The sequence below is a fragment of the Schistocerca gregaria genome, chromosome 1 (assembly GCF_023897955.1).
Source record: "Schistocerca gregaria isolate iqSchGreg1 chromosome 1, iqSchGreg1.2, whole genome shotgun sequence".
NCBI classification, from domain to species: Eukaryota; Metazoa; Arthropoda; class Insecta; order Orthoptera; family Acrididae; genus Schistocerca; species Schistocerca gregaria.
This window is the reverse complement of record NC_064920.1, coordinates 1,075,750,243-1,075,761,496: the sequence shown is the minus strand read 5'-3', so window position 1 is coordinate 1,075,761,496 and position 11,254 is coordinate 1,075,750,243. Positions and strand designations below refer to the sequence as shown.

General features: G+C 42.1%; 1 protein-coding gene across 1 annotated transcript in view; it reads left to right on the top strand.

The window, feature by feature from the left end:
- Positions 1-2,868: 2,868 nt before the first annotated feature.
- Positions 2,869-11,254, top strand: part of LOC126281675 (serine/threonine-protein phosphatase 6 regulatory ankyrin repeat subunit A-like) — a 362,879-nt gene continuing 354,493 nt past the window's right edge. Inside the window, exon 1 of the mRNA XM_049980838.1 lies at positions 2,869-2,912. The gene's annotated coding sequence lies outside the window, so the exon portion shown is untranslated. The remainder of the gene's footprint in view (positions 2,913-11,254) is intronic.

The window sequence follows — 11,254 nt, the reverse complement described above, 5'->3', positions numbered from 1 at the left end:
ATCTGTGAGACCGCACCTGGGACTCTAAGGGTTAACTGCTCGTCGCACAAACCATAAATACTAACAAGATGGCTGCCTTTTCGCACACACCAAAAATTACGTCCATCCTCTACAAGGTAACAATCGAAAGTGTCTCTTAACTCCTTCTTGGAGTATGAAACAAAAGAGAATCCAATATGAACATTACAGAGATTATATTCTACATCCCTCTCAATTTAATCTTTGGCACAGCCTTTAAGGTATTGTATGTCTCTGCGTCGGAATGTGTCATTACACTCCTCTTCAAGGGCACACAGCAGATCTGTCAACAAATGAAGCGTGTCTCAATAGTTAAATTTCTGTGGAATATAGCGCCTCAAACTTGTTGGTTAGGAGGATGGCTGTTTAATGATACAATGAAGCCTTTCACGACCAGATGGCCGGGCGGGGTGGCCGAGCGGTTCTAGGCGCTACAGTCTGGAAACGCGCGACCGCTACAGTCGCAGGTTCGAATCCTGCCTCGGGCATAGATGTGTGTGATGTCTTTAGGTTAGTTAGGTTTCGGTAGTTCTAAGTTCTAGGGGACTGATGACGTCAGAAGTTAAGTCCCATAGTGCTCAGAGCCATTTGAACCACGACCAGATGTTTCAGCTGCCGAGAATTCTTCCGGGTTGGATGGCCGTGGTCCAATGAACTCTTCTACCCTGACGTTTCGTCCAAAGCTACGTTGGACATCTTTGGAGGTGCTCCAGGTTGTGCTGAGTCGGCAGCAAAGTATAAAATCTGTCTGGTATATGGTTCAAATGGCTCTGAGCACTATGGGACTCAACATCTTAGGTCGTAAGTCCCCTAGGACTTAGAACTACTTAAACCTAACTAACCTAAGGACATGACACACACCCATGCCCGAGGCAGGATTCGAACCTGAGACCGTAGCAGCCCTGCGGTTCCGGACTGCAACGCCAGAACCGCACGGTCACCGCGGCCGGCCCTGTCTGGTATACATCAGACATACTTATTGTTACTGAATAGAAACAAATTACTCCTCTAGCTGTTTTCAGTCTGTGCTGCACTGTAGTAGCGTCGATAGTTTCTTCCCAGTCTTCGTAAATATTCAAATATAACATATATCAGCTTGTGTTTAGTCGCCGGCTGAATGCCGTATCATACATGGTGCTTGGTATTCAGAACAGAAAACATCTTCATTCACCAAGTCTTTATTGATTCACTGCAATAGCTTTTTTTCAGCAGAGTTTTATGAACACAATTATATCATATTCACGTGCTTACGAACGGATTTGACGTTGTTATCAGTACGCCTGTGAAGTTTTGATCCCATTTGTTAGTTAAGTACCTCCTTCTGCGTACGAGGTCTGTTCAAAAAATTCCGGAACATTCGTAATTTCGCGCCAATGATGTGCTCGAGCAAATTCTGGTTGGCAACCCTGCACATGCCTGTGTTTAATGCGTAACTGCCAGAAGTTTCATTGTTGTATATCTGTTAGTCATTGTTCTGTGCTGTACTGAGTAGAGCGTTGTGTCGCACAGTCCGCGAATTTCGACAGGGCAGAGTTCGAGGAGTAACGCTTCTCCACTAAATTTTGAGTGAAACTGAAGAAAACGTATACAGAGACACACCAAATGATGCAGGAAGCCTACGGTGACGAGTGCTTAAGTATTACTCGGTGCTACGAACGGTTCACATGGTTTAGAAATGGGCGGATGGAAGTAAAAGACGACTCTCGTTCAGAACGCCTTTCGACATTTACCGACGACGCTGATGTCAGGAATATCAACGAAATTGTGCATGCCAATCGAAGACTGTCCGAGATATTGCAGAGGAGTGAATCATTTCATTTGGATCACGCCATGAAGTTGTGTGAAAAGGAAATGGGCTGAAATGTGGCGAGACAATTCACGGCCCTTGCGTCACGATAATGCACTTGCTCATTCGTCGCAGATGCTGCGTGACTATTGCATAAAAAGCGAAATCACTGTGCTGCCTAATCCTCCGTACTCTCCAGACCTGGCCCCTGCGGACTTTTCTTTATTTCCAAAGTTGAAAACCCCGTTGAAAGGTCGCAGATTTGCAACGATACACATATAAAAGGAAATTCGCAAACGGCGCTTCGTGCTATCCAGCAAGAGACGTACCAAAACTGCTTCCGGAAGTGGAAACAGCGTTGGGAGCGATGTGGAGGAGAGTATTTCGGAGTAGATCATGCACAATAAGTAAAGGAAATGCGCGGAAAAAATTTGTGGGCGAACTTCCGAATTTTTTTGGACAGACCTCTGCATCACGTACCGTAGTGCTGTTATCCGTGTATATTCACCAATGCGATTCTGCAAACAATACTATTGTTCGCTCAATATTCTGAAACACTGTATTACGGCTATCCCGTACGTGTGTTTCTCACTCATTTTACATATAAGAGGAAAAACCCTCACTAGATCAATTTTGTCACATGTCAAATATGGCATGTTAAGCATTGGAACTTTGACCACAAAATTAAGAGAAATCTTGTAGTTAAAACGGGGGATCAAATCAATTTGTCTTAAGTGGTAAAAAGATATCTAACTGCGAGAAGTTGCGGATGCGGAAATAATTTGTACGATAGAATAAGCGAAGCTGCTAAACACGAGTTATTTCATGGAACGGTAGAACAGATTAGCGCAGCGTACTATGCTTCCACATACAACGCAAATGCGCGATATTTGAGATTACATCCTGTATCAATCATATTTCAACGTACAGTGCAACACTTCCGAGAACTCCGACTACTCAACATCGAGCAAATGCCACCTACGCGGCGACGGAACACAGCTGACTGTGACCGAGGTCACATAGAGGCTGACGTACACTGCGCATGCTCTTTCCCATCGTGCCTTGCTCGCTGAAACAGCAGACTACGCATGGACAGCAGCGATATCTGGTGAGTACACGGAGCAACTGTAACTCCAAAGCGTTTCGTGCATTTAATACGTGCAATACGCATGCGGAAGGATGTGTGTTTTCAGTGAATGTAAGCGAATGTGTGCATAGAGGCTGCAGCGGAATCGTAATAAGCTAAATTAAATGCTGTGTTCTTCTTAAGCAGCTTAATTCTTGTCAATTGCGAGTGAGTGGTTTTAAGAGGAGCAATAGATAACGGGGCCAGTCATGTACAAAGAAGGTTAATTTGGCACTTTTGCCGCTATAAGCGATTTTACTGTCAGTATTTTATTTAAAAAAAGTACACAACAAGAGATTCATGTATCATGCTTGTCACAACAAGGAATTTTGCTCAACTTTTAACGTTAATGTGGTATGGAGCGGTCACTGCCCATAGATTTCTGACAGTTTTGAAACGGCTATGAACTATTTCGCGTTGGTGACGCAATAGATCGAATTACGACAACATTGATTCTAGTTTGTAACGTATAAATTTTTTGTTTAATGTGGACAACAACAAAACTTGGATCTACAGAAGTACCGGTAACTCTCTTGCGTAATACATTGGTTTGACGTCTCGAGGTAGCGTCCAAGCTCATAACAGCATCTGGAGTTAATTTTATATTTGGCGAGTATTTACTTATGTTGATGGAGTTGACCGAAAGGGATATTCTTCTCAATTATTTTGTATCACGTTTTACATGTTTAATGAAGCCATAGTCTTACACTGGAAGGAATTAAATAAGTTTAAAAAGATGATGCTAACATTATATGTGTAGCCTAAACACCCTGCTCTCTAAGCAGCACAGAGTAATAATATTGATTTGTAATACAGACGTACTATGTCCACGGAAAAATGAGTACAATGTTACCAAGGGCGCCCCAACGATAGTTTGTATGGGGGCCTAGACATTGGGGTATGAGTGTTTTTAATATTTTGGAAGACGAATGGCGACTTGTAAGTAGTCGTAGAAAACGTTCCAGTTCCTACCCTGTTTAAAACCTACTTAACACCGATTTATAAGTCATTTTCTTGGAAGAAAAACGCCCGATTAAAAATATTTTTTCTATGAGTTTGAACAGCTTCAGCAGCTGTGCAAGCAAGAGTTTTAGTGGATTGGAAATAACAGCTAACCAGTTCAAAATATAGGTTTATGGTTTCAACAGTTTAGAACTGTATTTTTTCAGAAGATACAGTACACAGAATCACATATTGTATATATTCAGTTGGAGTCGTTGATTCTGTCTAGTGTGCGTGTCATCCACATAACCACAATTTAAAATTCATGATATAAAAGTAGTAGCTCTCTGGAGTAGAGAGTTCGTATTTTTAAATGATGTATTTTAAATGGTGATTTTGTGGATGGCACGCACGTGTTCTAGACAGAGTCAATGACTCCCATTGTATATAGATGATTCTACATAAAGTATAGTCTGAAGAAGACAGTTCTAAAAATGTCGAAACCAAGTTCAAGGATTAATGAACCTGTATTTTGCAACTGGTTGGCTATTACTTGCAATCCATTGAAGCAATACTTTTTTTCCTTTTCCTGAGAGCTGAGGGGTCTCACAGTCTTGTGTGGAGGTATGAGCAGAATGCTACAAGCACGGTACACTCCCTGCGCTGCAACGCTGCTCCTAAATGCAGCGTTAATCACGAGGAATGATTTACGTCCTAACTTTTGGTCTACTGACGGTATTCTGTCTGTGTCTGGATGATTTCATACTACCAAATTTTTATTGTGATGGGACAACCTACTGGTTTTAACAACAGACTGGCCATTATATAGTTATTTCTTGAGTGGAATGGAAGTGAAACTAGTCTCTTCCGTCACGTTAGTTTTGTGAATGTTTTTCAGTCACTCCAAGGGTTTGAGTGGTTTTAGCCACATGCTTTTCCGGTTATAAATGAACCGTGACAAGGACTGCCAGCTTTATTAGAGACAAATAAAGTATTAACAGAATCTTCCGTCGGTTCTTGGTAGAACAACTTTATAATAAATGAAAAGCACCATTTTGCTTTTGTTCTACAATATTACTTTTATTGTTAACCGGTTTTCGGCTTACTAGGCCATCTTTAGACATTTTCTGGGTATTATCACCAAAGAAGTTAAATGTTAGCAAACAACGTTAGAAGAGAAGTAACCCATCTAGACTAACATATAGTACGTAACATCTTAGCAATGAAAAAGTAAAAACTAAGTAAAAACTGAACAGTACATAAATAACAATAGAGTAGACAGGAAAACCTTTAGCACAAAATAGGAATAGCATGCCTACATAAAAGTTTCTATTAATAAACAAAACTAATAAAATAAAATAAAGTTAGTACTAGACAAGGCTGCATCAGGAGGTATGAAACATGGAGATTGATACAAAACCAATTAAAGAGACAGTTATCAATGTAACTACAGAATACATAAGGAACTTAAGCAGTATCAATAAGATAAACAGAAATAAATGAAGGAAATAGGAAAACGGAGGTGTTTGAGGGAACCTACAGTTTGAGAGTGTGGTGGTACTGCATTTTAACATTAACATTATAATCAAAGCAGTGGTTGTGCAACAGTTTTCATTAAATAAATGATCAAAGTAAAATATGAACGGTATTTGATGAGCCAACTACAAGGGGTGTCTAACATGGACAGTAATACAAGTACGAGATAAAAGAAAGACTTAACTATTGAAACTATAGTATATGTGGAGTACAAAGACAACTTCAACAAAACAAAACAACTTAATGAATACAGGAAAATGGGAATATGTTAGAAGAGAGACTGTGGGAAGTAATGAACAACAAAGATGATTATATAAAGTTTAGGAGAGGGGAAGTGTTGAGCTGTGTCTGGTCACTTAGGATGAGATCTGGACTTCATTTATTACAAATAAAGTATCTTATTTCAAGGAGAGGTGGATGAAACGTATATTTCTAAAAATAGTAGTTTGCTGGGAAAAGCGTCATTTTACTTGTTTCACATTAAGGATCTCTCAGTAGATCATTACTGGACACTATTCGAGCTGTGAACGCCAACAGAAGTCCCGAGAGCCACTTTATATGAGCGGAAGGTCACAACTTATAAATTAACTCCCCCCAGTCACCCGTATCCTTCTCCGGCAACTTACATGCTTTCTGCGCAGAACTTACGTAGGTAGCGCAGCAAGACTTCCATCGACCAGGTGAGCAGGCGAATGCAAGACGTAGCGAGCACCTGTTCCTGTAGGTCGTATCACACTTGGCGGCCGCTGGGTAGCCACTTTTAACATTAAAACAGCTGCCGTGTAAACGACGCGATTGCTGGTGCAGAGAATAGCTGGCAGGCTGTACCGACAGCAGCACTCAGGATAATCGCACTTGTTCAAGTAGGTATTCCGAAAGTTTGACACAGAAGTGACCAGGCCACGGTTTTCCAGTCGCCTAAGCCGCTAGGGTCAAACTTAAATTGTCACGAGCCCAGGAGAGGCGCTGCAGGCGATGTCGTGCTGTTAGCAAAGGCACTCGCTTCGTTCAACTGCTACCATAGACTGTTGTTGTTGTTGTTTTCAGTCCTGATACTGGTTAGATGCAGCTCTCCATGCTACTCTATGCTGTGCAAGCTTCTTCATCTCCCAGTACCTACTGCAACCAACATCCTTCTGAATCTGCTTAGTGTATTCATCTCTACATATACATTTATACTCCGCAAGCTACCCAACGGTGTGTGTCCCTCTACGATTTTTACCCTCCACGCTGCCCTCCAATGCTAAATATGTGATCCCTTGATGCCTTAGAACATGTCCTACCAACTGGTCCCTTCTTCTTGTCAAGTTGTGCCACAAACTCCTCTTCTCCCCAATTTTATTCAATATCTCCTCATTAGTTATGTGATCTACCCATCTAATCTTCAGCATTCTTCTGTAGCACCACATTTCGAAAGCTTCTATTCTCTTCTTGTCTAAACTATTTACCGTCCATGTTTCACTTCCATACATGGCTACGCTCCATACAAATACTTTCAGAAACTACTTCCTGACTCTTAAATCTATACTCGATGTTAACAAATTTCTCTTCTTCAGAAACGCTTTCCTTGCCATTGCCAGTCTACATTTTGTGTCCTCTCTACTTCGAGCATCATCAGTTATTTTGCTCCCCAAATAGCAAAACTCCCTTACTACTTTAAGTGTCTCATTTCCTAATCTAATTCCCTCAGCATCACCCGACTTAATTCGACTACATTCCATTATCCTCGTTTTGCTTTTGTTGATATTCATCTTCTATCCTACATTCAAGACACTGTCCATTCCGTTCAACTGCTCTTCCAAGTCCTTTGCTGTCTCTGACAGAATCACAATGTCATCGGCGAACCTCAGCGTTTTTATTTCTTCTCCGTGGACTTTAACCTACTCTGAATTTTTCTTTTGTTTCCTTTACTGCTTGCTCAATATACAGATTGAATAACATCGGGGAGAGGCTACAACCCTGTCTCACTCCCTTCCCAACCACTGTTCCCCTTTCATGCCCCTCGACTCTTATAACTGACATCTGATTTCTGTACAAATTGTAAATAGCCTTTCACTCCCTGTGTTTTACCCCTGCCAGCCTATTAACCCCAAATTTCGCCACACTGCCCTAACGGATACATTCGTCATACGGCCCACATTGATTTCTGTGGTTATTTCACACAGTGTTGCTTCTCTGTTGCACAGAAAATTTTACGCAAATTCTGCTGCTCATGATCGTTAAGTGGAGGCTGTCAGCTATTGTGTTGTCCGTGGTGAGAGGTAATGCATGGAATTTGATATTCTCGGCAGGTTCTTGACACGGTGGATCTCGGAATATTGAATTCCCTAACGATTCATGAAACAGAATGTCCCATGCGTCCAGCTCCAACTACCATCCCGCGTTCGAAGTCTGTCAATTCACGTCGTGCATAATCACATCGGAAATCTTTCCACATGAATTAATAGGGTCCAAATGACAGCTCCACCAATGCGCTGCCCCTTTATACATTGTGTACGCGTCACTTCCGCCATTTATATATTATGTTCATATCGCTATCCCGTGACTTTTGTCACCTCAGTGTATTATCATTTGAAAGATATTTAAGAACCAAAGACGTATGTATTAATGTACAATATTGTAACTGACGAAAATTTCAAAAGAAAAATAACATTTAAGAATAAACGTTAAATATTTAATTTACAAACTGAATTAATTGATGAGACTAAGGAGTATTATGATACAGTCTGGAATGGTAACGGAACTGTAAGTTATGATGCTGGTTACCCTGTGCTGAATGGTATGCATGGGATGATCTAGGATGAGAAGACACATATTCATTGGCTTTGTTGCGTCCTTTTTTTCTTTTGGAAATGATTTTTAGCACTCCCAGTTGCAGTTTCACTACTTCAGCGTCGTCAGAACCGTCTGAGGACGGAATTGTCCGACTGAAAAACGAATGTATACCGATCTGGCTTTTGCGTCAAGCAACTAATTGGTTCGAGTTCAACTGGATCTGGTATGGTGATTTCGTGTCAAGTCATATTGGTTTGTTAAATGTTTCAACGTAGACCATTATGAAAAAACAACAGTAATTTCACAGCAAAGAACACAGAAGTAATATCCGGCGTTCCCCAAGAAAGTGTTATAGGCCCTCTATTGTTCCTGATCTATATTAACGGCATAGGAGACAATCTGAGTAGCCGTCTTGGATTGTTTTCAGATGATGCTGTCATTTACCATCTTGTAAAGTCATCAGATGATCAAAACGAACTGTGAAATGATTTAGATAAGATATCTGTATGGTGCTAAAAGTGGCAGTTGACCCTGAATAGCCGGCCGTTGTGGCCGAGCGGTTCTAGGCGCTTCAGTCCGGAACCGCGCTGCTGCTACTGTCGCAAGTTCGAATCCTGCCTCGGTCATGGATGTGTGTGATGTCCTTAGGTTAGTTAGGTTTAAGTAGTTCTAAGTCCATGGGACTGTTGACCTCAGACGTTAAGTCCCATAGTGCTCAGAACCATTTGCACCATTTTCGACCCTGAATAAAGAAAAGTGCGAAGTTTCTCACATGAGTACTAAAAGAAATCCGTTAAATTTCGATTACGCGGTAAGTCACACAAATCTGAAGGCTGTAAAGTCAACTAAATACTTAGGGATTACAATGACAAACAACCTACATTGGAACGATCGCATAAATAATATTGTGGGTAGAGCAAACCAAAAACTGCGATTTATTGGCAGAACACTTAGAAGGTGCAACAAGTCTACTAAAGAGACTGCTTACATCACGCTTGTCCGCCCTATTCAGGAGTATTGCTGTGCGGTGTGGAATCCGCATCAAATGGGACTGGCGGATGACATCGAAAAAGTACAAAGAAAGGCAGCTCGTTTTGTATTAGGCCTATCGCGAAATAGGGGAGATAGTGTCACAGACATGATACGTAAATTGGAGTGGCAATCATTAAAACAAAGGCATTTTTCGTTGCGACGGGATCTTCTCATGAAATTCCAATCACCGGTTTTCTCCTCCGATTGCGAAAACATTCTGTTGCCACCCCACCTACAAAGGGCGAAATGATCATCACGATAAAATAAGAGAAATCAGGGCTCGCACAGAAAAATTTTAGTGCTCTGTTTTCCCGAGTGCCGTTCGAGAGTGGAACGGTAGATAGACAGGTTGAAGGTGGTTCATTGAACCCTCTGCCAGGCACTTTATTGTGAATGGCAGAGTAATCACATAGATAGATGTAGATGAAAATCTTTGGAGAATACAACAATAAACACCAAATGTTCCAGATATGGAAGCCAGTAATGCCCCATAGCCGCTGTTCCGGTAGCTAGCTTGGTTGGCCGTCAACGTCAGCCTACTGTAGCAGTGGGGACCGATTTTAGCCGGCACTGGGCACGTATAAAATCTCTCATGCGAGGTAACTACCGACAACCGTGTGCCAGCGCCGTTTACACGGCACCCGGGCAGCGGACGACGATGTCCGCATGTCCCCGCTGCTCCTGCTGCCACAGGCTGCAGCGCAGGCGACACGGCACGTAATACTTCGCTCACCATAAATCGGCCCGGGAGCAACACAGACCAAAAAGATATCACAGAATATTCTCTGTGATAATAACTGACATTCGTAATAACAGAAGGGATTAGGAATAACGATAATACCATTAATTCAGCGCATTCGTTAAAAATGGAAGGGATAATGGAAGAGAAGACTGGCATGGCAATAACAGTGGCTGTTAAGATAATAACAAAATATACGAACACACTAACTTATTCTCGAAAGAACAGTTACTGTTGATGACCGTGCAGCTTTTCCATGGAATAAATGGTGACTAACTGACAACCTCAACTGCCGACAGGTGTTGTTGATATACCTCGATGTGGACAGCTGAAAATGTGTGCCCCGAACGGGACTCTCTTTTTTTTTCTCTCTTTATTTTTTTCTCATTTTGTTCGTGTCAGTTCGTTGTATCTGCTCGGGGCGGACGTCGCAAGACACCCGTTTCAGTTCGTAGTTGATCCATTAACTCAGCTTTTTTATTACAGAGGGCGGCTAACCCTCTGACCGAACACGCTGAGTTACCGTGCCGGCGGACTCGAACCCGGGATCTCCTGCTTACATGGCAGACGCTCTACCATTTGAATCACCGAGGACACCGATGAATAGCGCGACTGCAGGGACTTATCCCTTGCACGCTTCCCCTGCAGTCGCGCTATTCATCTGTGTCCTCGGTGGCTCAGGTGGATAGAGCGTCTGCCTTGTAAGCAGGAGATCCCGGGTTCGAGTCTGGGTCGGGGCACATGTTTTCAGCTGTCCACATCGAGGTATATCAACAACACCTGTCAGCAGCTGAGGTTGTCAGTTAGTCATCATTCAATAACAGAATATGTAGTAATTCAAAGAGGACTTCGCTTTGTTGAAAGCTTCTGCTTTTCTGTTCGGAAGGCAGCGCAAGAGTTGAAATGAATCAGTGGCAGATACAGAAAAACTTCAAGTAGGGGGCGCTAAAGACGTCTTAAGCTACCTTTACTTTTACTGTAATAAAAAAAAAATCAATTCACTTTCAAAGTTAAAGCAACCGATTATACACATATACAACACAATGCCATCCTTTGATATAAACATCCTTCAGGAACAATATTTTCATTTCTGCACATAATTTCCATCCGTCTCAACTGCCTTACGCCATCTTGGAACCAGCACCTGTATACCCGCATGGTGAAGTTCTGGACCAACTTGTTGGAGCCACTGTTTGGCGGCGTGCAGAAGGGAGTCATCATCTTCAAACCTTGTTCCACGAAGAGAGTCTTTCTAATTCCCAAAGAGGTGATAGTCACATGGAGCCAGGTCAGGACTGGA